Here is a 26,141-nt window from a genome sequence, read left to right as displayed (position 1 = left end):
GGATCATATGTTGAAAACAATAGACTGGCTGGGTGAGATTAAGATATGTGAACACAAAATAAGCAGTCTTGCATATGCAGATGACTTAGTTGTGATGGCAGATTCGATTGAAAGTTTGCAAAGAAATATGTCAGAGCTAGATCAGAAATGTAAGGACTATGGTATGAAGATTAGCATCTCCAAAACGAAAGTAATGTCAGTGGGAAAGAAATATAAACGGATTGAGTGCCAAATAGGAGGAACAAAGTTAGAACAGGTGGACAGTTTCAAGTACTTAGGATGCATATTCTCACAGGATGGCAACATAGTGAAAGAACTGGAAGCGAGGTGTAGCAAAGCTAATGCAGTGAGCGCTCAGCTACGATCTACTCTCTTCTGCAAGAAGGAAGTCAGTACCAAGACTAAGTTATCTGTGCACCGTTCGATCTTTCGACCAACTTTGTTGTATGGGAGCGAAAGCTGGGTGGATTCAGGTTACCTTATCAACAAGGTTGAGGTTACGGATATGAAAGTAGCTAGGATGATTGCAGGTACTAGTAGATGGGAACAATGGCAGGAGGGTGTCCATAATGAGGAAATCAAAGAAAAACTGGGAATGAACTCTATAGATGTAGCAGTCAGGGCGAACAGGCTTAGATGGTGGGGTCATGTTTCACGCATGGGAGAAGCAAGGTTACCCAAGAGACTCATGGATTCAGCAGTAGAGGGTAGGAGGAGTCGGGGCAGACCGAGGAGAAGGTACCTGGATTCGGTTAAGAATGACTTTGAAGTAATAGGTTTAACATCAGAAGAGGCACCAATGTTAGCACTGAATAGTGGATCATGGAGGAATTTTATAAGGAGGGGGGGGGGGGGGGGGATATGCTCCAGACTGAACGCTGAAAGGCATAATCAGTCTTAAATGATGATGATGATGATGATGACACATGTTAAATATAGTTACCAACTTTTTAGGAAAGCTGATCCAGTTGCTGTACAGACTTTTGTAAACCTTATCAAGGAACAAGAGTGGCAAGATGTTTATAGTGCTGATACAGTAGACGATAAATATAATGCTTTCCTCAAGACTTTTCTCGTGCTCTTTGAAAGTTGCTTTCCGTTAGAACGTTCAAAACAGGGTACTAGCACAAACAGGCAGCCTGGGTGGCTGACTAAAGGGATAAGAATATCTTGTAGAACAAAGTGGCAATTATATCAAAACGTTAGAAACAGTCAAAATCTAAATGCAGCAGCCCATTACAAACAGTATTGTAAGATGCTTAAAAAAGTTATTAGGAAGGCAAAAAGTATGTGGTATGCAGATAGAATAGCTAAGTCTCAGGATAAAATTAAAACCATATGGTCAGTCGTAAAGGAAGTGGCTGGTCTGCAGAGACAGGTCGAGAATATAGAATCAGTGCGTAGTGGGGATGTCCGTGTTACTGATAAGTCGCATATATGTACAGTACTTAATAATCACTTTCTGAATATAGCAGGTGAACTAAATAGAAACCTAGTCCCAACAGGGAATCATATAGCGCTCTTAGAAAAAAGTGTTCCGAGACTGTTACCTGAAATGCTCCTCCATGATACTGACAAGAGGGAGATTGAGTTAATAATTAAATCTCTAAAGACCAAGAATACTGAAGTATTGTTCCACGTATGTTAGCTCAGTACTTAGCCATATCTGTAACTTTTCCTTTAGGAGTGGTCGGTTTCCTGACCGATTAAAGTACTCGGTAGTGAAGCCACTTTATAAAAAGGGAGACAGGGATAATGTTGACAATTATAGACCTATTTCTATGCCATCGGTGTTTGCTAAAGTTATCGAGAGGGTTGTATATACAAGGTTACTGCAGCATTTAAATTCACATAATTTGCTGTCAAATGTACAGTTTGGTTTTAGAAATGGCTTAACAACTGAAAATGCTATAGTCTCTTTTCTCTGTGAGGTTTTGGACGGATTAAATAAAAGGTTGCGAACGTTAGGTGTTTTCTTTGATTTACCGAAGGCTTTTGACTGTGTTGACCACAAAATATTACTGCAGAAGTTGGAACATTATGGAGTAAGGGGAGTAGCTTACAATGGGTTCGCCTCCTACTTTAAGAACAGAAAGCAGAAGGTAATCCTCCGCAATATTGAGAGTGGTAATGATTTTCAGTCCCAATGGGGCACTGTTAAATGGGGCGTTCCCCAAGGGTCGGTGCTGGGGCCACTGCTGTTTCTTATTTATGTAAATGATATGCCTTCTAGTATTACAGGTGATTAAAAAATATTTCTGTTTGCTGATGACACCACCTTGGTAGTGAAGGATCTTGTGTGTAATATTGAAACATTATCAAATAATGTAGTTCATGATATAAGTTCGTGGCTTGTGGAAAATAATTTGATGCTAAATCACAGTAAGACTCAGTTTTTACAGTTTCTAACCCACAACTCAACAAGAACTGACATTTTAATCAGACAGAATGGGCATGTTATAAGCGAGACGGAACAGTTCAAGTTCCTAGGCGTACGGATAGATAGTAAGCTGTTGTGGAAAGCCCATGTTCAGGATCTTGTTCAGAAACTAAATGCCGCTTTATTTACCATTAGAACAGTATCTGAAATAAGTGACATTTCAACACGAAAAGTAGTATACTTCGCATATTTTCATACGCTTATGTCATATGGTATTATTTTTTGGGGTAATTCTTCTGATTCAAAAAGGATATTTTTGGCTCAAAAACGGGCTGTTCGAGCTATGTATGGTGTAAGTTCGAAAACCTCTTGTCGACCCCTATTCAATAGTCTGGAAATTTTGACATTGCCCTCACAGTATGTATTTTCTTTAATGTCGTTTCTTGTTAGCAATATTAGCTTATTCCCAAGAGTTAGCAGCTTTCACTCAGTTAATACTAGGCAGAAATCAAATCTGCATGTGGAATGCACTTCCTTGACTCTTGTGCAGAAAGGAGTGCAGTATTCTGCTGCATCCATTTTCAATAAGCTACCACAAGAACTCAAAAATCTTAGCAGTAGCCCAAACACTTTTAAGTCTAAACTGAAGAATTTCCTCATGGCTCACTCCTTCTATTCTGTCGAGGAGCTCCTGGAAGAGCTAAAAAATTAAGCAAATTCCAGTGTTACGTTCTTGATTTTCTTTATTTAAACTAACGACTTGTCGCCTGAATATGTTTCTTATATTTCATTTTATCTGTTTCTACAATCGTGTTATAATTTCATGTATTGACTCGTTCCATGACCATGGAGACTTCTCCTAAATGTGGTCCCACGGAACAATAAATAAATAAATAAATAAAAAATAAAAACTGTTTCAATTAAGAATCAGCAAAATACTGTGGGAGGAAAATTACACAATAAATAGTTATATCCGTCGGACATGTCAAAGTGATTCACGGAGTATAGGTTTAGATGTAGATTAACGAAATGAAACGTTGAAATGCGTCTGAATTCCTAAGGGATCAATCTGCTGAGGTCATCGGTCCCTAAACTTACACACTACTTAAACTAACTTATGCTAAGAACAACACACACACCCATGCCCCAGGGAGGCCTCGAACCTCCGGCGGGAGAGGACGCGTAATCAGTGACATTGCGCCTCTAACCGCGCGGCGTAGATTAACGTTCCGATCGATAAATACCATAGGTGCCTGAAGTTGTTTATGGTCGATATAATTGTGTAAAGACAGCTCACAACATTATAACCTAAATGCGAAATGCAGGAAGACCGGCAAAATCAGAATTTTTAGTCATCACCGAAATCAGTCATAATCCTTTCAGTGCCTGTCCTTAGCGGCATATGGTGGAACAACAATCAAAATCTTGTTTTGGGGAAGTCAGTAGCCAGACTGATTAACTAAAAGACTCGCGTGGCAGAGTAACTCATCCACGAAGGAGATCGCTTATAGAGCTACTGATGACACACACCGACTTCACACGGGTAGCACTTTGTACCTATGGTCAGATGATTTGTCTGGCGTTGCAATAATTTTGTTTATTGGTCATTGCATAAAGTAAAATTCAGATCACAATATTAGGTAACTGAGTATCATTACATTCATAAAGGAAACGATTTAAGCAGGACCCCCCGACGAAGTTCTCAGAAGACACGAATGTTATCTGTTCCCTATTTAATTCGCTTTCGGAGTGAAATTATATGTATGTGGCGGGAGCTGCAAGCTACCATGCTGCCCAATCTACCCGACTGCGGTCGTACGTCCTGCATTGGTTTCTCTGGTTATTTAACGCATTGCTGCTTGTATATCAGCACCGATAACTCTACGCTAATGTCGCTGCTCTCGTTCATTAAGAGAAGACCGGTGGTCAGTGTGTGGGCCCCGGTGAGAGGTAATGCCTGAAATGTAGTATTCTCGGCACAATTTTCACACCGCATCTAGGAATGGTGAATTTCCTAACGATTTCCTACATGGAATGTCCCATGCGTCTAGCTCCAATTACCAACCCGCGATCAGAGTCTGTTGACTCCCGTCGTGTGGCCACAATCATGTCGGAAGCCCTTTCACGTGAATCACGTGAGTACAAATGACATCTCCGCCAAGGCACTGTCCTTTTATACCTTGTGTATGTGATATTAGCACCACCTGTATATGCGCATATCGCTATCCCATGACTTTTGTCTTCTTCGGTGTATTTGTAGTAGATAGAAGAAGACTGTCCAACTGACTATTAATTGCTATTAGTCAGTCTAAGATCCTTACCAGGTTGGTTAAATGAGAAGAGTCAGAGATATGTGCACCTCATAGCAGGTTTATGTGTCAGCTTGAGAGTGTCACAGAAGATCTGTACAATCACTACTGAAAGACATTTCGGAAAGACGTTGTGCATCAGAGGCTTACGATTAAAGTTACTAGAGCGTAAACTCCAACTGTATTTAAACACTGAAATATACAGGTGGTACAAAACGTGTTTTGAGTGTTGGTAAAGTTATGTTCACTATCACCCCCTTGTTCTACAGGAGTTTCTCCATTTGCCTGACGAAATATAATGCTCTCTGAGACCTGATAAGTATTTAGTATTGTGTGCTGATCTGCATTCTTGTGACCGAGCGAGGTAGCGTGTGGTGTAAGTACTGAACGTATATTCTCAACGAATGGACTCCAAGTTCGGGGTCGGTCATCCAGATGTACGTCCCCATTGATTTAGCAGGTGAATTACGGTTAATGGCAGGAGGGTCACTTTGGAAAGGACAAGGTTCTCGTTCTTCCATATTCTTGTCCTATTCCAGCTTGTGCTCTCTCTCTCTCTCTCTCTCTCTCTATATATATATATATATATATATATATATATATATATACTGACCCTGTCGTCGACTGGAAGTTTAGCCCTAAACATCGCTCTCTCCACCCTTTTTCGCTTTTCTGACGCGTCCTATTATATACATCTCTGTTACATTCATCCAATTTTTTTTAGGGAGTTGCTCAAAGCCCTTTCTTCTCTATTGCTTTTGTTGCTGCTGTTTCATTTCTTTTATTATTTTTTATTTCATAGTCAAATTTTAGAGAATTTTTTCCAAACGTATTACGTTTCATCTTCATCTCGTTGATATGCTGACTACTGGGCAGCAGCTATTGGCTCAGCCTCGTCGGACCAAGTGCCTTTCCTCGCTTCCTGAGTGTCACATTTTCACGCATTCCTGCACCTTTTCGGTGCGTTCCACCAAGCACAGATGTTTTCATAGCACACGTCTAAGCTTTTTTCATTAGTTTGTTCACCAGATATATTTCTCTCCCTTTTTTTCGAGGATACTTCGATTGAAAGCGTAAGAAAAAGGAGTATCATAAATGTTAAACAAATTACGCTATGACTTGTAAGCCTTCTGGGCCCATCAGTAATTACGGTACAGCAAATAAAAGCGTTACTAAAATGGTATTGAAAAAAAAGTGATTTCCAGAAATTTACATAACGATAAGGCTAATCTGATTACAACCGACGTAAAGAAAAGGGGAAGACGAAGAGGCAGATAAGCGACTCATCTGGAATTCTGACTTTCCGAACAACTCTGTTCCTTCTGTCTGTCTGTTGTCTGACTACAACTGCTAAGCCAAAGCGACGTATCATTAAATAATCTTTGCCGTTTTTCTGCTTCATTTTCCTTCAAAATTGACGTCTTCCCAGCAATTATTTCCTGACTATCTTATTCAGACGTATGGTAGTTTTCCTTTGGTTATCATAGAATGCTAGAAATGGAAATCCCCTTTAAAATACGAGCTCTATACGAAAAGTAAAGCCGATCATTAGAGAAATGGAAACCACAGTGAAACTCAAAAATATTTTATTTTGCTACACATTCCAGCTACAGCTCCACACAGTCGCTGCTCCGATTTTGAAATTTATCGTAGCCTTGTACCATCTTTCCAATACCCTCGTCATAGAAGGCAACCGCATGTGGTTTCCACCACTTCTCTAAGTTGGTAAGCAGTTCGTTGTCTGTGCCAAAATGTTGTCTTCATAGCCACAGTTCCATGTGAGCCGAAATGAATATCAGAGGAAACCAAGTCCGAGCTGTATGATGGGTGATCAAATAGTTGTCATCGAAGACGCTGCAGGGAGCTCTCATTATCCCTGCCGTGTGCGGCGAAGAATTGTCATGAAGAAGGACATGCCTAACAGGTATGTTGTGTGAGGTTGCATGAAATCAGGCGAAACCTCGCAATGGCACCCATGTGTGGCGGGAGACATTATTGTTTTACGCGTCTATGCGTACTCACTGAATGCTCCAAACGGAAAAGAGCAACGTGACGCGATTGACACATACAGGGTGTTACAAAAAGGTACGGCCAAACTTTCTGGATACATTCCTCACACACAAAGAAAGAAAATATGTTATGTGGACATGTGTCCGGAAACGCTTACTTTCCATGTTAGAGCTCATTTTATTACTTCTCTTCAAATCACATTAATCATGGAATGGAAACACACAGCAACAGAACGTACCAGCGTGACTTCACACACTTTGTTACAGGATATGTTCAAAATGTCCTCCGTTAGCGAGGATACATGCATCCACCCTCCGTCGCATGGAATCCCTGATGCGCTGATGCAGCCCTGGAGAATGGCGTATTGTATCACAGGCGTCCACAGTACGAGCACGAAGAGTCTCTACATTTGGTACTGGGGTTGCGTAGCCAAGAGCTTTCAAATGCCCCCCTAAATGAAAGTCAAGAGGTTTGAGGTCAGGAGAGCGTGGAGACAATGGAATTGGTCCGCCTCTATCAATCCATCGGTCACCGAATCTGTTGTTGAGAAGTGTGCGAACACTTCGACTGAAATGTGCAGGAGCTCCATCGTGCATGAACCACATGTTGTGTCGTACTTGTAAAGGCACGTGTTCTAGCAGCACAGGTAGAGTATCCCGTATGAAATCATGATAACGTGCTCCATTGAGCGTAGGTGGACGAAACTAAAATGAGCTCTAACATGGAAATTAAGCGTTTCCGGACACATGTCCACATAACATATTTTCTTTATTTTTGTGTGAGGAATGTTTCCTGAAAGTTTGGCCGTACCTTTTTGTAACACCCTGTATAGTAGAGACACTGTTCAAACCTCTGTTCAAAGCTTCATCGGATTTTCACTGTCGTTTCCTTTTCGCAACCTATCGGACCTCACTTTCAGAATAGCCCTCGTTTATCGAACTGGGAACTACTTTGGCCGATCCCCAGATGTGTGAGATTTCGCTAATAATGACGGAAATTTACGACAGCCCGTCCTGTGCTCTGGGTTATGACGTGGAAGTGTAAAGAAAGGAACAGACAGAAAAACGCACTTTTTTTTTCTCTGCCCAGCCCCCAAAAAAAAATTAATCTTTATCACGAAATTCATACTAAACTGTCATCTATATATCACTGTATAATGTTTGATCTACTTTGTGAAGCTCACAAGGAATTCGCATTTGGAAATAACTGCATGGTATGAAACTTCCTTGCAGATTAAAACTATGTGCCGGACCGACACGAACTCCAGTCCTGTCTTTCGCGGACAAATGCTCTATGGACTGAGCTACCCAAGCACGACTCAAGAGCCATCCTCAAACCTTCACTTCCACCAGTACCTCGTCTCCTACCTTCGAAACTTCAGAGAAGCTCTCTTATTTACCTTCAAGACAACCACTCCAGAAAGAAAGGATACTGCTTCGAGAAGGCTTAGCAACAGCCTGGGTGATGTTTCCAGAATGAAATTTTTCCCTCTAAATGGAAAAATGCGCTGATATGAAACTTCTTGGCCGATTGAAACTTTTCTTCAAGGACAGCAAGTCTTCCAAGGTTCCGCAGGAGAGCTTCTGTGAAGTTAGGAAGGTAGGAGACGAGGTGTTAGCGGAAGTGAAGTCCTGAGGACGGATCTTGCACTTTCCCGCGTAAAGCAAAAGTCTCGAGTCCGAGTGTCGCTCCAGCACGCAATTTTCATCTGTCAGAAAGTTTCATATCAGTGCACACTCCGCTGCAGAATGAAAATTTCTTTCTAGATCTGCATGGTACGTGTTTCCCCCTCCCTCCAATCATTATATGTTTTCTCCCGCCCCTCCACCCCACCCCCAATCATTACATGTTTTATTTTTCCTTTTCATGTTACATTTGTCCAATTCCATTTCTAGCGCATACATATTCATTCAAGTAAGTTATATCTTACGCTGCTATTCCGACGGATTTGTCTTCGGAGACAAATACAATCTGCTTATTCAAGTGAGAAATAGTGTTACGTAATCGAGACTCCGGCCCAGCGACGTGGCGTTATAAATGAGAGGGAACCGCGAAAAGGTCTTCAGAAAACCAAGATCGAGTTTTAGCGTCTGTTGTCTAGGAAGCTGTATTTCCTTGTCCAGGCAACAACCAATCAGTGAAGGAGATGTTAATTCAGCTCAAAAACTGTGACGCATCTAACTGGTAGCAGACGGAAGAACGCTGAGTAACTCAACGGTCCGCTGCTCGTTCGCGGTTCGTCAGGGTCGAACGGCCTTTCGGTGCGCGGTTCTTCGCACGGATGCGCATCTCAGCTATGCGAGTGAAGGGAAGGCGGTTTTGTAGGTCGAGCGCAGATAGGCGGGAACCGGAGGAGTCGTCCTGTTGTTTCGTCCGTAAGAAACGACGCAACCATGACGAAGCCCAGACACTGCTGAGAGACCAGTAGTCTTAACTAAAGTAGACCCGTTAAGCGAAAACGCTCTTGAGAGCAGTCGCTCGTAGTACTTAAGTATTGAGCTGCTCACACATGAGATCGACTTTTCTTTGTACACTGTGTGATCAAAATTATCGGAACACCTGGCTGAAAATGACTCACAAGTTCGTGGCACCCTCCATCCTTAGCCTTGATGACAGCTTCCACTTTCGCAGGCATACATTCAGTCAGGTGATGGAAGGTTTCTTGGGAAACGGCAGGCCATTGTGCACAGAGTGCTGCACTGAGGAGAGGTATCGATGTCGGTCGCTGAGGCCTGGCACGAAGTCGCAGTTCCAAAACATCCCAAAGGAGTTCTGTAGGATTCAGGTCAGGAATCTGTGCTGGCCACTCCATTACAGGGATGTTATTGTCTTGTAACCACTCCGCCACAGGCCGTGCATTGTGAACAGACCCTCGATCGTGTTGAAAGATGTAATCACCACCCCTGATTTGCTCTTCAACCGTGGGAAGCAAGAAGGTGCTTAAACCATCAATGTAGGCCTGCGCTTTAATAGCGCCATGCAAAACAACAAGGGATGAAAGCCCCCTCCATGAAAAACACGACCACATCATAACATCACCGCCTCCGAATTTAACTGTTCGCACTACACAAACTGTCAGATGATGTTCACCGGTCATTAGCCATACCTACACCCTACCATCGGATCGCCACATTGTGTACCTTGATTTGTCACTCCACACAACGTTTTTCCACTGTTCAGTCGTCCAATGTTTGGGCTCCTTACGCCAAGTGAGCCGTCGCTTGGCATTCACCGGTGTGATATGTAGCTTATGAGCAGCCGCCCGACCAGGAAATCCAAGTTTTCTCGCCTTCCGCCTAACTGTCACAGTACTTGCAGTGGATCCTGATGCAGTGTGAAATTCCAATGTGGTGGTGTGGATAGATGTCTTCCTATTACACATTACGACCCTCTTCAACTGTCAGCGGTCTCTGTCAGTCAACAGACGAGGTCGGCCTGCGTGCTTTTGTGCTGTACGTGTCCCTTCACGTTTCCACTTCACTATCACATTGGAAACAGTGGGCCTAAGGATGTTTAGGAGTGTCGAAATTTCACGTACAGACATAGGATGCAAGTGACACCCAATCATCTAACCACGTTCGAAGTCCATGAGTTTCGCGGAGCGTCCCATTCTGCTCTCTTACGATGTCTAATGGCTACTGAGGTCGCTGATAGTGAGTACGTGGCAGCAGGTGGCAGCACAATGCACGTACTATGAAAAACGTATATTTTTGTGGGTGTCCGGATACTTTTGATCAGACAATGTATATACGCAGATATATTTTCGTACATGAAAGGCTGAATTTATTTCTTCTGGAGCACATGTTCCCAACACGAGTCTTGAACCTAGGAGCTTTGCCTTTCACGGGCAAGTGCTCTACTGACTGAACTATCGAAGCACGACTCACGATTCACCCTCACAGCTTTACTTCCGGCAGTACTTCATCTCTTACCGTCCAAACTTTACAGAATTTCTTCTATACCTTGCGGGACTAGCACTCCTGAATGAAAAGATACTGCCGAAACATGGCGTAGCTACAACCTAGGAGACTGTTTCAGGAATGATTCGTGCGTGGATAGCTCAGTCGGTGGAGCACTTACCCGCGAAAGGCCAGATCGTAGGTTTGAGTCCCGGTCAAGCTTACAGATTTAATCCTCCAGGAAGTTTCAAATCATCGCTCGCTACGCTGCAGATTGCAAGTTCATTCCTGAAATTAAAAATAGTTCGTATCTCCAGCATTTACCAAGGTTTTTCCGGATATTTCCGTTGTTTTTAACGTAAATGCCACAGTTGGAAATCAGCTTCCAAGTTTTCAGAACTAGGACTCTGCTCCCGCGCCAGGTTGCCTGGTATTTGGCTGAATTGCCGTGTTACAAAAGTGCTACGTAAACGTAGAGCACCTCACCTCAGATTCAAGAGAAATAAAAAGCTATCTGACAGACAAAAGCTGAACGAAGAGAAAATGAGCGTAAGGAGAGCAATGAGAGTAGCGTTCAATGATTTTGAAAGTAAGACGTTGTCAACCAACCCGAGTAAAAACCCTAAGAGATTTTGGTAATATGTAAAATCAGTACGTGGGCCAAAATCATCTATTCATTCTCTTAGCGACCACACTGGCACCGAAACGGAATATAACAGAGAGAAGGCCGAAATACTGAATTCTGTCTTCCGGAATTGTTTCACCGCGGAAGACGGTAACACAGTCCATCCTTTCAATGGTCGTACGTACATCGGAATGGCACATATTGAGATAGCTGATCGCGGAATTGAAAAACAGCTACAATCGCCTAGTAGCGGAAAGGCTTCAGTACCAGATGAGATACCGATAATATTCTATAAACATTATGTGAAAGAACTTGCTCCCCTTCCAGCAGTAATTTATTGTCGATCGCTTGAGCAGCGAAAGGTACCTAACGAGTGGAAAGAAGCGCAGGTCATCTGTATATTGAGCAGTAAAGGCTACAAAATAAAAATTCGGAGTAGCTATTAAAATCCATGGGGAAGAAATAAAAACGTTGAAGTTCGCAGAAGACATTGTAATTCTGTCAGAGACAGCAAAGGACCTGGAAGAACAGTTGAACAGAATGGACAGTGTCTTGAAAGGAGGATATAAGACGAACATCAACAAAAGAAAAACGAGGATAATGGCATGTAGTCGAATTAAGTCGGGTGATGCTGAGGGAATTACATTAGGAAATGAGACACTTATGGTAGTAAATGCGTTTTGCTATTTGGGGAGAAAAATATCTTATGATGGTCGAAGTAGAGAGGATATAAAATGTAGATTGGCAATGGCAAGGAAAGCGTTTCTGAAGAAGAAAAATTTCTTAACATCGAGTATAGATTTAAGTGTCAGGAAGGCGTTACTGAAAGTATTTGTATGGAGTGTAGCCATGTATGGAAGTGAAACGTGGACGATAAATAGTTTAGACAAGAAGAGAATAGAAGCTTTCGAAATGTGGTGCTACAGAAGAACGCTGAAGATTAGATGGGTAGATCACATAACTAATGAGGAGGTATTGAATAGAATTGGGGAGAAGAGGAGTTTGTGGCACAACTTGACTAGAAGAAGGGACCGGTTGGTAGGACATGTTCTGAGGCATCAAAGGGTCACAAATTTAGCATTGGAGGGCAGCGTGGAGGGTAAAAATCGTAGAGGGAGACCAAGAGATGAATACACTAAGCAGATTCAGAAGGATGTAGGTTGCAGCAAGTACAGGATAGAGTAGCAAGGAGAGCTGCATCAAATCAGTCTCAGGACTGAAGAAAACAACAACAACAACATGGGGGAAGCGGTAAAACATCATACGTTAAGTCACAACGCAGACGAATGTTGCTGAATGATCGCGATAGACGGTTATTGAAGAGAACTGTGACGAAAAATTAAGAGAACGACAGCAGCAAAAGTCACTGCAGAACGGAATGTAGCAGACGCAAACACTGTCAGCAACGAAACAACGCGAAGGGAGTTTCATAAGCTGGGAATCGCAGGGCGAGCAGTCATGCAAATGCAAAATGGTTCAAATGGCTCTGAGCACTATGGGACTCAACTGTTGTGGTCATAAGTCCCTTAGAACTTAGAACTACTTAAACCTAACTAACCTAAGGACATCACACACACCCCTGCCCGAGGCAGGATTCGAATCTGCGACCGTAGCAGTCGCACGGTTCCGGACTGCGCGCCTAGAACCGCGAGACCACCGCGGCCGGCCATGCAAATGCCTGTAACAGGCAAACGTGGTGCCGAAGCCATAAAGCCAGTGTTATGGAGCAATACAGGAAAATCATTTGGTCGAATGAGTCTTGCTTCACACTATTCCGGCCGAGTTTACGTCTGGCGTAGGCCATTCCATGCCTACGATGCAGATTGATTGCTGCCAAGAATGAAACACGGCGGGCGTTTCGTGATGATATGGACAGAAAAATTGGTTAAATACTCAGTGTGTATGACTACGGTGCTAATTCAAAACGTTGAAGACGCTATATTAGCAGCAACTGGAAGTGGAGGATACAATCATTGGCTCATTATAGCTCGCGTCGAACAAATGTAGCCTGTCACATTGTTTGTCGTATTTGCTGTCAGTGTTCCGATGGAGCTCACTGTCTCGCTGGTACTAGAGACGACCGTGGGCGTTTGTTGTTGAGCCGAGTGGAAGAACTATACCAGTGACTTCAGTAATTCTATGACCACCTTGCTACTTTGCAATGTTTCGTCAAAGGGTTGCGGGTTGTAGAATCTCCCTAAATGGGTCAGGGGTACACTGCACACCAGGGGCGACCACCAGTGTACTTGACTGTGTGTGGAACGCATAGAAGATATTTTTCAACAACTTATTTTTCATCCTATTTGTATCGACGTCGTTGCAGAGTGTTTCAAAACATTAATTTATCCATTTTAGTGTACATTCCTTAAAAAATATTATATTAATTACGTATAAAAGGCAATACCTGTCTGTTGTCCATTCCAACGTGAGTCCATCCTATATATGTAGTAACTCTCTACCTTCTAAGTAATTTGTTCCACATTTAATCACTCTAAATCCAAGTCCAGTACGTCAGTTTATTAACTCTGGGAAAACACGTAATTCTATTTTTACGTAAATATTGCTGTATTACTTTTGTAAACTTGAATATAATTTAGTTTATCATTGAATGCTGCACTTCATTAATAACCATGCACGTCAGTAGCTAAACTTTTTTTAAGAAATAGGTCTGTAAAAGAATCTAGAATGGCACAGTATATTGCATGTTAATAAATTTTATTTTTAATCGCACAGAAGCTTACATCAAATTTAAGATCAACAATATTTAAAGTGTTCAAAAATGGTTCAAATGGCTCTGAGCATTACGGGACTTAACTTCTGCGGTCATCAGTCCCCTAAAGCTTAGAATTACTTAAACCTAACTAACCTAAGGACATCAAACATGTCCATGCCCGAGGCAGGATTCGAACCTGTGACCGTAGCGGTCGCGCGGTTCCAGATTATACACCTAGAACCGGTCGGCCACCCCGGAGGGCCTATTTAAAGTGTACACCCAATTGAATTCATCAGTGCTTTCAGAACTTGGAAGGAGGTGTAGCTTTGACTTTAGAAGTAATGTCCGATGCAAACAAACATATCAGCCGGCAAGATAGAGAACGCTGCGCTATTTTTGTGCACGTCCGCAGCTCGTGGTCGTGCGGTAACGTTCTCGCTTCTCACGCCCGGGTTCCCGGGTTCGATTCCCGGCGGGGTCAGGGATTTTCTCTGCCTCGTGATGACTGGGTGTTGTGTGCTGTCCTTAGGTTAGTTAGGTTTAAGTAGTTCTAAGTTCTAGGGGACTGATGACCATAGATGTTAAGTCCCATAGTGCTCAGAGCCATCTGAACCATTTTTGTGCACTAGGCAAAGAGAATAAAAAGCTGAGGTTGCACGCTTATACACTCTGAAGAGCCGAATAGGACGGAAATCAGTAGATACATGTACATCTACAGGCAAACAAATAATTATAGTTTCAGAAACAATGTATGTAAGGGAGTCGCGGATGACAAGAAATGGCACTCCAGAACATCACTCATGGTTGTGGGCCAGTACAGCGGGCGACAATCAGGTGTCTCCAGACACATCTTCGGCCTGGAATCTCATTCGAGTAGAATCGTCTTCAGTGGTTTGGGTTGGGTTGTCTGGTGGAGGAGATCAAACAGCGAGGTCATCGGTCTCATCGGATTAGGGAAGGAAGGCGGCCGTGCGCTTTCGAAGGAACCATCCCGGCATTTGCCTGGAGCGATTTAGGGAAATCACGGAAAACTTAAATCAGGATGGCCGGACGCGGGATTGAACCGTCGTCCTCCCGAATGCGAGTCCAGTGTGCTAACCACTGCGCCACCTTGCTCGGTCGTCTTCAGTGATGAGTTCCGCTTCGAACTGAGCACCGATGACCGGCAAACAAGCGTCTAGAAACAGCTCAGACAGCGGTGGCTACCAGTGCAGTAAACAGATGCGACAACAGAACAGAAAGTAAACGCAGAACGGAAAGTAAGTGCATCTAACGAATATTAAATTGTAAATATACAACTCACAAAGTATAATAGCTAAGCAAATAATTACTTTGCACAGGGGAAATCCAGCATTCAAAATACAGTCACTGTGTTAATGATGTGCTACTGAAGACTGTAATATATATTACGCCAACTGAAGATAGGCGAAAGCCCGAACCGCCTACTATTGTACGCAAACATACATAAAAAGTGACTGGTATTCCTTCAAGTATTATGCTTAAAAATCCTTACATCAGACCTCAATAATTACCCCAGATAGCTGAGAATTTCGAGACATTAACGACAAATGGTAGAAGCGTTAGCGAAAAAGAGATTCAATTTGAAGCAGTGCTGAAAATCTGTTGGATTTACGAAATAGAAAGTCAGCTAAATCTATAAATTAATAACAGTGAGAGCTTCGAAGCAAACCTAAGTGATTACCGGAAATACAAGATATGCGGGATGGTAGATAGCGTATTTTCAGCTGTAAGCATGAACCTTAAATCAACTGAGGCACAAATTGAGGCTCAGATTCAGCTGCAAAGCTAACTTCAAACTTTAGTAAAAAGCTTCGTTCCCTGGTACGTATGTTTCTCAGGTACACTATAGTAAATGGAGGAGATCTTAATCACGTCACCGTAGTTTTGGAGGGTTTGACAACTTCGTAAATGATGTAATCTAAAAATAACCCTTAATATTTATAAAACCCTTTCTCTTTTATGTTTATAATCAAATGTAAAGTTTCTTGCCCACTCCCTGTGGTTATGACATGTTTCCATTAAAACCGATGTAGTGAGTCTATCAACTTGACTTCGTATTTTCAGGAGCAGAAAGCATGCTTTTAATGTATCATCCCCAATAATCTATTCTACACGACAATGTTGGTCATAATTCTGATACCACTAATTTGTTACCTGAATGTACAGCTTTTAAACTTGATCATGACTCACTCCGTCCCATTGCAGCAGCATAACGCCCGAGAGCAAAGCAGTTTTCACTGAGAGTAAGAAAGAGTTTTGTGTTAAGAGAGTGGGCAAACCAACAAGTGACAGGCCACACCTCCGGGAGTGGTACGGAATGACGATCAAATTGCAAAGTTTAATAGCCACAGAACGAGGGCACCAGAAAGTCGTGACTGGTAAGCATCATTACTCGTGGCTGTTTGACTATATTTTATACGTTATTGATGGTTACAATGTCTATGGTTATGTAGTATCAGTATCTTCTCTAATGTTAAGATACAGACCCTGTACTAACACAGACATTTTAACCATGCCTCGACGGGCAAAAATGACTCTAAAATATTCGTCTGTGTACGAGAATCACGAAATGTGTGAGGATAAATACCGTTGACTCCGTGACATATGGAAGCTCGGATCTGTCGTAGAGGCGTACTCGTATAGCCGACGTGGCTAGGGCGACCACTCGCAATTAGCGGAAAATCTGGGTTCGAGTCCCGGTACGGCCCAAATTTTCATGTCTAACAAACAGCTAAAGTCAGTCCGGATTCGCAAAATGTGAATCCATTTCGTATAAAGTTTATACAAGGCAAACGAAAGCGTACAGGGTTTTCTTTGTGCTGTCGTTTATGTAGTTTAGTTTCGTTGCGGCTATTATATACAATTTCAAGAATGAAGACGTGTCAGATATAGAGCAAAATAGGGAACTTACGTTCGATACTTCTTTAACTGACGTTGACAACGATGATGATGAGGCTGCTGAGCCGTGCGCGGCTCTTGTTCATCCAGTTTATTGTTTGTCGTCGTCTCTTACGGTACTGCCGCCTGGTTTTCTTATTCCATTTCCTTAAGTCAAAAACTTCCTGCCTTACTTGCCCGTGAGTGGCAGCAGCAGCGCTTATCGATAAGTGCACTGTCGTACCATCTCTGGAGCGACCGCTAGTATTTCCGGGTTGTCGTGTGTGTGTGTGGTGGTGTTGGGATCTCACACGGGGTGCAGCAGCAATGGAGTACGGACGCAGCAGCTGTGAAGTGGGTACATAGCGCCAGTGAGGTGCGGACAGCCAGTGCTCGCCGACCGCTGGCGGCACACATTAACTGTCCGACGGAAGGAGATCGGAGCGGGACGACAGTTGGTCGGTCGTTTGGTTGGTCGTGTCATCGGGTGACGTGTATTTGGTCTTTTGACAGTTTCTGGGCCACGTCACTTGGTCTTAGTGCCGGACGCGGGTCGGTTCCTTCTTTGCGCAGAGATGTCGTGGCCAATGGGCAAGAGTTACCTCTGCATGGATGGGTCCGAACAAGTATGCCCGGGACACCGTGTCTCCGAGTTCCGAACGGACATGGCGTTGAATCGGGTTGGAGCTGTAGTCAGTTTCGGACGGCCAAGACTCACGCGACCTATGCCGACACATGTAACTTGAGTGGAAACGACCTGGGTTGGTCGTTCGGTCGGTCGTCTCACCGGACGACGTGTATTTGGTCGCCGACCGCTTGTGGAAACTCTCTGTGTGTCGAATTCATTCGTCCTTCTGATATTCTTCACGGGTTTGCAGCCGGATCATGTCGTCGTCCAGACACAATATTTTGGTGGACCAGCTGGCCGCCTTCTTCGGGTGAGTTAATGCTCGTGCACTGCCTCGCCGGAACTGAATTCCAGCCACAACGACGGAAACCTTTATACACCACGGACAGAGCACCGCGCGTGCGCGAGATGATGGGCAGCGCCTCCTGGCGGCAAGTAGACACGCAGCGGGCCGGTGGGAGAAGAGGGTAGAAACGATAAATCGCAACAGCACTAGTTGGAAGAATCCAATGATCGAAAAGAAGACCGTTGTTGCTTAATGTCGGTCAAAATCGGATTCCATATCTTACTTAGAGGAAAACCTTTATCCCTGCCAATAATATACTTCAAAGCATTAATGCCATGTGGCCAAACCATTGAAATGTCATCAACGTATCTCAAAAACCACTGTGGTTTAAGAAACGAAGTTTTGAGTGCCTTGTCCTCAAAGTCTTCCATAAAGAGGTTGGCGACTATGGGGGAGAGTGGACTCCCATAGCCACTCAGTCAGTTTGCTCAAAATATACATCATCAAAAATAAAATACGTTGAAGTCAACACATGACGACATAACTTGGTGGTTTCTTCATCTAATTTCTCACCGATTAGTAACAGGGACTCTTCAAGATTCGTCCTTGTTGTTCCACAGTGATTGCTTTTACGATTGTTCGAGTTCTTGTGCAAGTGTGTTTACGTGGAACTGTGTGTAGCTTCTGTGATTTCCACTGAGCAGATGAATGCTGTCTGCGTACTGGGGTAGTCAGTCGGTCGATTGAAAGAGAGCAGCGAGAGTGTCAGGTGGAATGGAATTGATTAGGCTGTTGGTTGGTTCCTCAGACGTCCCTAGGTCGTGTTGCCACCCGATTGTGCAGTCTTACGCTTGGCTGCCTGTCTCACCCAAACTGTGGTTAGAGTTTCCTCCCCAGGCCGACCCTTGGAACATTTCTGAGTACCACTGTTTATTGTTTGTGATTGTCATTTTATTTGGTCGCAGGAATTGTGCCAGGCTTTCAGCCGGATATTAATATTGTCTGTTTATGTTTAGTATATAGCCTTCAGCCGAACTTCATGACAACTATTTTAAGATTAGGCCTTCAGCCATGTTTCATTTAAAATTTTTGTTGCTCTGTATTTAGGCCCTCGGCCGCGTTTGTTTCAGAATCTGTGGCTTTAATATGTAAATCCTTGTCTGTAAGGTTTCTCTTTAATTATCTAGAATTCTTCAAACGGCCTTCAGCCGTGTTCTGTAAATGTTTATTTTAAGGTTGTCTTTAATTATTCTTGAGAAATTGTTTGGGCCTTCAGCCGACAAGATATTTCAAGTTTTCTTAAGGGTTATCTTGAAAGCCTCTCTTTTATAAGGTAAAGTTTTTTTTTTTTTTTTTTTTTTTTTTGGGCCTTCAGCCGAAGAATTAACTTGAATTTTCCTTAATATGGCATTTAGCTGTAATTTGTAAATGCTTGGCTTTTAAGCAATATCCTTAGCTGATCTGAAATATTATTGTAGAAGATATTGTAATTTTGCTTAAGTAAGGCCTTCAGCCGTTACTCTAAAGCCTGGTGTTTCAAACTTATTCTGGAGAAGTTACTTGGGCCCTCAGCCGTGAATTGATCTTTGTTGTTTTAAAGAGAAAACTGTGGATTGGTTTGAGCAATAAAGTTGTGTGTCTTCTTGTATAACTAACAGTAATTGATCTTGGCCCCTTTCCACACCTTGATCCGCTCTGTTTTGCGAAGCCAGATTTCAGCTGCCCTTTCATCTCAGTCAAGTTCGTCGATTAGCTTCTGTGGTACTACGGGGCAGAGATGTAAAAGCGAAGAAGTAAGTTATGGTGAAACCTGCCATGAAGATGTAACATTGAATACGACTTTGCCCCTGTCCGTAAGAGGGGAGTATGGGAAACAAGCTGTCACATGTGGGAAATGTGAAAAGAAGAGAAAACTTTGTTTCAGGAGCGTCAAGGAGAACGTTAAATTATTAAAACACGGAAAAGAAAAATCGGAATTTCGGTATTGCCGAAACCATCATCTGGAACAAGACACTGTCAACCAGAGAATGTTTTTCGTATCCGCATTTTCAAGGGTTCTGTCAACAGGTTTGCTACTCGGCAAGACTTCCTGGCGTCGCTGTGAACTCCGCTCAGCGTGGCAACATACTTGAGGTGCAGTTTGTTCTTTACAGGCAGTTACGTGTGCCAGTATTTCAGCGCAGCTGGTCATCCAGCACGCAGGTATCGAAGCTTGTGCACCAGTGACTGGCTAGATAACTTCCAACAGCCGGTGAAATAATGTTTTGAAATTAGTATCGTGCTTTGTTCTGAGGGGCAAAGTGCGAGGTATCTAAACCGCAGCTGGTGACAGAGATATCTTGGCATTTTATGTAGCGATTCACAAATTCAATGAAAAATGAATAAAATGGATGGGTGTGTCATTAAAGAAGTAGCACAGTGCCATTTAATTATTAACATCTCTGTTGTGTTTTTTATTGTAAATCTGACACTGTTAAAGTGAAGTATATTGCAGAAGTTGCATCTATACAGCATACTAAGTACTCATATTACTTACATTTTTTCACGTAAAATAACATGTGTTCTCGATCAAGACTTCAAAACACTTTTACCACAAATGGCCTTCTTCCCCTTTACTCTTCCCTTGCCTTCAATATCCCTCGAATAGGAGGGCTCTGGCTGCCACTCCGCTGCAGAGTACTTCGCACCCGGTCACCAGACAGCTGCACCGGGGAGGAGCGAGTGAAAAAAAAAGATGAGCTATAAAGTTGCGGACTATCGGAATTGTGACCCAGACTTTATCACAGGACTGTTTACAGGGCCGATATCCTTGCATGCGTGTTTTTTTTTTCTTCTTAGAATATGAGTTCAGATTGGTGATGGCCTGGTTCAAATGGCTCTGAGCACTATGCGACTTAACTTCTGAGGTCATCAGTCGCCTAGAACTTAGAACTAATTAAACGTAACTAACCTAAGGACATCACACACATCCATGCCAGAGGCAGGATTCGAACCTGCGACCGTAGTGGTCGCTCGGTTCCAGACGATTGGTGATGCTTCCCTGTGAGAAGTATTCAGTCGAGTTACGTATATGACAATACATACAGATGATTTATTCTAATGAATAACGTCATGAGACTTTTTGCAGACGATTTTGTTGTCTGTGGCAGAGCTGCAACACCAAAAGACTGTAGCAATTTACAGAATGTTCTGCCAAGAGACGGTAATTGGTGGATTTGATCCTCAACGTAATTAAACGTAACATATTTCGCGTAAACAAGCGAAGAGATCCATTATTGTTCGATTTTGCTATAGGGGAAAAATCATAGGAAACATTAACAACCGGAAAATATTTAGGAATAATCGTTTCGAGCTACCTGAATTTGAATGAACACATGCAACAAGGAAAAGTAGATGCCAGGTTGAGGTTCACTGGGTGAATCTTGAGGAAATGTAATTCACGGAAGTGGTGGCTTAAAAATACTTCTCCGACCGTTTTTGAGTACTGTTCATCAGTCTGAGATCCTACACAAATAAAACTAATAACATAAATAGTGAATATACGGTAAAGTGCTGCACATTTCTTGAAGGGATCGTTTAATAAGCATCAGAGCGTTACGGATAAGCTAGACAAAGCCCAGGGGCGGTCGCTACTAGAAAGTCTTTCTGTAAGGTTACTGCTAAATCTCCGACAGCGTTCATCCGAAGAACAGTTATGCAACATATCAGTTTCTCCCACAAATCTCTCGTGAACTGACTAAAACGAAGAAATAAGAGAAATTTGATGTCATACGGAAGTTTGTCAACAATCCAATCGTTCCTCTCACTCTTCCACGCACAGTTCGCGAAGGAAAGAGCGAGGGGGGGGGGGGGGGGGGGTAAGAAATGACCATAAAGTAGAGTGCGGGAATATAGACGTGGACGTACGTTGTATGTCATTGCACGAGCATGTAAGAACAGAGAGGTAGATGTATCCAAGAGAAATCAAACGCATAAGATCAAAAGAACAACACAGTGATGAAAGAAAAGTGTGATTTCAAAAGATGGAGGAACATAACAAGTGAGTAGAAGCATAAGACAATAGATTTTAGTCAGTTGTCACCATTTTCTTTTCCTTTTTTTTTTTTTTTTTTTACTGTATCGAGCGAACTCGAACTGAAATAAAACTGTCGAAACGATTTACTCTGATCGTCTCGTACTAGAACGCGTCTCTATTTTGCGTTCTCCCTCGTTCTGTCCTCAACATCATAAGAAGTACAAACTCCTGTTACCATGACCCACCACCTGCGACGCTCCAGCGCCGAATGCAAGTCTCCAGCGGCACGCGGCGCTCTCGCGAGCTGAAGACGACGGCGGCGGCCGAATGCTGCCGAGATGTGCCGACGCGGGCCGAGCGGCCGGCGCCGCGGCTTCAGGCCACTTTCCCCAGCAGATCTGCGCGCTGCGCCACCGGTGCAGGACGTGTCGCCCACAGCCACTGTGCGTCGGCTGACGCGTGTGACGTGCCGCGAAGTGACGCGACGCGCCGCGCCGCGACTTGACAGTGCCGACCGTCGGATCACAACCCAGGGGTCGCCACAGCCGCAGCTTAAAGCATTTGGTGCTTAGGGTGAGTACATCACAGCGACTTCTCAGTTCGCCCGCCTGACCGCTTTGTTTACCTTAACGCTCTCTTAAGTGCAACGCACTTTCTCCCTCATTTAAGTGAGGTACTCACGTTTCCCGCTGAGTTACAACAAATGTCAGTGTTTCTGATGCCAGGAAGAAGTAAAACTGCGAATCATTGTTCCAGTGTAGTAGAACTATTTTCTTATTTTGACATGTGGAAGCTGTTTTGCTCCTTAAGTGATGGGTTATTTAATAGGAAAGGCAGATCTAAGGACTGATTGTTTGTAAATCTGATAACTGTAATGTGCGAAAAAAATGACTGTTGATAGAAACTGTTATGGAACTACTTTCTTCCTGTGTTTTAATTATTACATTTTATCATTTACTCCCTTTCCGCAGTCTTGTTTTTGTTTTGCCTCCATCTGAAGGACAGTGATCGAACCCGAGTGAAAGTCGAGTTGTAAAAGACACCGGTATGAAAAATTTTGTTATGGTCCAGGAAGACTGAAGTGAATCAAGACTGAAACAATCCCTGCCTCCACCTGTAAGAAACTATAGAATATATTTCCGAATGTAACCAAATGAAAAGCAATGAGACAAAAATTTTCATTACTACTATTACAATTTTTAGATGTAAACCCAATAACCAATTTTTCCCCGACGTCTTTCAACTCTACAGCTTTCTGTATTACTTCACCACAGCTTTGAGTCGCAACATTGAATACTAGATCCGTACCGCTACTTTATTTTTAACCTCTCTACTTTGCTTTTAGCATAGTGTCAAAAATGTTCAAATGTGTGTGAAATCTTATTGGACTTAACTGCTAAGGTCATCAGTCCCTAAGCTTACACACTACTTAACCTAAATTATCCTAAGGACAAACACACACACCCATGCCCGAGGGAGGACTCGAACCTCCGCCGGGACCAGCTGCGTAGTCAGTGACTGCAGCGCCTAAGACCGCTCGGCTAATCCCGCGCGGCTAGCATAGTGTCCACTGATTTCCCGCTCCATTACCCGCACTTTCGTCTCATTAAACGCGGTCAATATAGTGACATAATGGCCTTATTTCTCGTTTCCTTGAGTGCGTAATTCGTGACACGCGTCATCAATTGTTACGACAGACTGCATCTTATACTACGCCATCCTACAGCAGTATGTTCTGCCGCTCAGTGCTACAGCTACTAGAGGAGATTCAACGACACTCTGCTTCAAAATTAATTGCTGTAATAGTTCTTTCAGTGACAAAAGAAAAACCGCAGTGTACCAGAATGTATTTACTCTTGGTGTCAGCCGAATTGTATTGCGCTGTTTTCATTCCGTTGTCACCCTGTGTATACGGATAGTGATGTAGCGAAGTCAGATCAGGATACGATATGTACGAGTAGACTAAATGTTTCGCCTGATGTTCTGTTCTGCAATACCGTCTGCTGTCATTGATAACTGTGATATATTTCCCTCATTTAGTCCGTATTGTAGTAGTTAACCGTCTATGCATCGTCCTTAATCGTCCTCTCACATCGTGATTTCTCTAGAACTGCAAAGAAATTTTTAGTATGCATGCCAGTAAAAAACTCTAAGAAAGTGTTTCAGAATTTATGTGTCTGATACAAGAGTTCAAATATTGTGTTAAGGAATCGTAGTACACATCTTCGATTGTATAGTTATTTAATATGCTGAGCTTAGGCAGTCAAAATGTTGCCTCTCTTCGCTGGCAGAGCAGTAACGATGTAAAGAGAGATTAAAATAATATGGGTTCTATGACGAGACCCAACTCAACGCGGACTTTGTGAAACGACAGCGACTGGTATAAGGATTTGAGTAGGTCGCTATTAATATTAGTTAATATCAACTTACAATTCACAGACACCTTTCTGCATCTTGTTGCTCATCCAATTTCAGCGCCTCTAAAACGTTCACCTACTCTCTCTGTCAACAGCGAGTAGTACAGGAAGCTGGCAACGCTATTGCACACTGAGGGCAATCTTTTCGCGTAAGTAACTAAATGCCAGCTTGTCACCTGGCGGCGCAACAGTTGTGGTACAGTACAAGGAGAGTGACACGAAGCGAATGTGTATCTGTTCCAGTTATGACACTTGATATCTTTGAGCTTGCGAAATCAGATGCTTCGAAAGGTGAACGACCTCATTTCGTTTCCATGCTTCCAGACGTACAGTCCTGCTAAGTGCAGTCTTCACATGTAAACAGCTCTCGCTGGATTGAGAGCACATCTTGCATTGGCTTTAGAATGGTTGTTGTACACGAAACTAATGGGTCTCACGCTGTCAAAGAGCTGTCGAAGTGTCGTTGTGCTGTGGTACTGACATCATTTCAATAGACTTCATCATTGTACCTGCCTGTGTACGTATGATTCATACTTTTGAGAAATTGTGTAGATAAGTTACAAATGCGATTAAAGGTAAATTGCGTTAAAAATAGAAAAAAGTGAGTAATGAAACTGATATCAAGTTGTTTTATCTTCTTTTCTTACAGCTGATTGCGCTAATAACGAGAGGCAAAATCAGTGGTGATCAAAGTATGTGATGAAAGGTAATAAACGAGAACCACCACAAGTAATCGTTTACAAATAAAACGAAACCCTTCAAGTGAAAAACTTTCTTAACTTTCAGTACGCTTAAGACTGGGAAAACCAAACGATACTGGCTAATTTATCGACTTCTGCAATTTTAGCCATTCCAGCTGAATTGCAAATGTGCGCGTGTGGTATAGCTGTTACTCCCGGTATATCGAATGATTGGAAAAACGTGCTGCTCGAAGCCGTGACAACTATTGTTAACTTACGGCACTGTGCAGTTCAGCATACTGAAACGTCACATCGCAGATGAACGCCGACGAAATGGCTGTCAAGGGAAGAAAAGGAAGAAAGTACAGTATGAAAATGTTATTTTCGTGCGAGCTGTTTTGTGTCTTTATTCGTTGAGGTATTCTGATCCGATTCTCGTACAGATATCTGTATATCTGTAGATGGAAACTTATTCTGCCGAAAAGCGACAGTTTTAATATGGTTGTATTTTAATGTTTATAATAGTATATAAATTTTGTTGAAAATTACTGTCTTAAATTATTAGCCTCTCAATGGCTCTGCCATAGTAAAATCGCTACATCGATAAAAAAGTAAGGAAAAATGATGGAAATTATAGAATTTGTGGTGTACGTCCCGTTAGCGTATAGGAAGGATGCTGTCATGTATCACGTCGGAGAGCTGTCATCAACATCAGCTGCGTCGCAGTTAGGAAACAGGAAGGCAGGGCTGGAGTTGTGCGTAATGCACGCCCACCTCCCTCCCCCGACTGCCAGTGGGTGTCCGCCGCGACTGATCGCAGCGTCGGAGGCGGCTTGTGGCCGGGCAACACTGACCTAGGGCAAGCCGCCGGCGACCCGCGACAGCAGCAGCAGGGGGCGCGGCGCAGAGAGGAGCGGCTGCGAGGAGCCGCCACACCAGTGCAGAGGCGGCGGCACTACAGGCTGGTCGGAAAGTAACACACATCAAACATAATCAGGTGTGCACAAGAACCTCGTTTATATTGGCTACGTGAGACCGCTTGTAATCCGGATTATCGAAAATCTGGATAATCTTGAAATATTTTATGAAACGCTAAACCTCTAATATGTAGCGTAAGGTGCCCTATTTTCGAAATCGAAGTATATCGTTGATTAAAACTCAGCTGAAAGCTCCAGAAAACGACTCACATACGAAAACATAATAGATTTGGGTTATACAGGCTGGTCCATTGATCGTGACCGGGCCAAATATCTCACGAAATAAGCGTCAAACTAAAAAACT

General features: G+C 43.1%; 1 protein-coding gene across 1 annotated transcript in view; it reads left to right on the top strand.

Moving 5' to 3' along the window:
- Positions 1-22,178: 22,178 nt before the first annotated feature.
- Positions 22,179-26,141, top strand: part of LOC124799063 (proline-rich protein 36-like) — a 488,916-nt gene continuing 484,953 nt past the window's right edge. The window contains exon 1 of the mRNA XM_047262601.1: positions 22,179-22,336. The gene's annotated coding sequence lies outside the window, so the exon portion shown is untranslated. The remainder of the gene's footprint in view (positions 22,337-26,141) is intronic.

This window comes from Schistocerca piceifrons, chromosome 5, assembly GCF_021461385.2.
Source record: "Schistocerca piceifrons isolate TAMUIC-IGC-003096 chromosome 5, iqSchPice1.1, whole genome shotgun sequence".
NCBI classification, from domain to species: Eukaryota; Metazoa; Arthropoda; class Insecta; order Orthoptera; family Acrididae; genus Schistocerca; species Schistocerca piceifrons.
The sequence above is the reverse complement of the archived record's forward strand: the minus strand, read 5'-3'. Positions and strand labels throughout refer to the sequence as shown.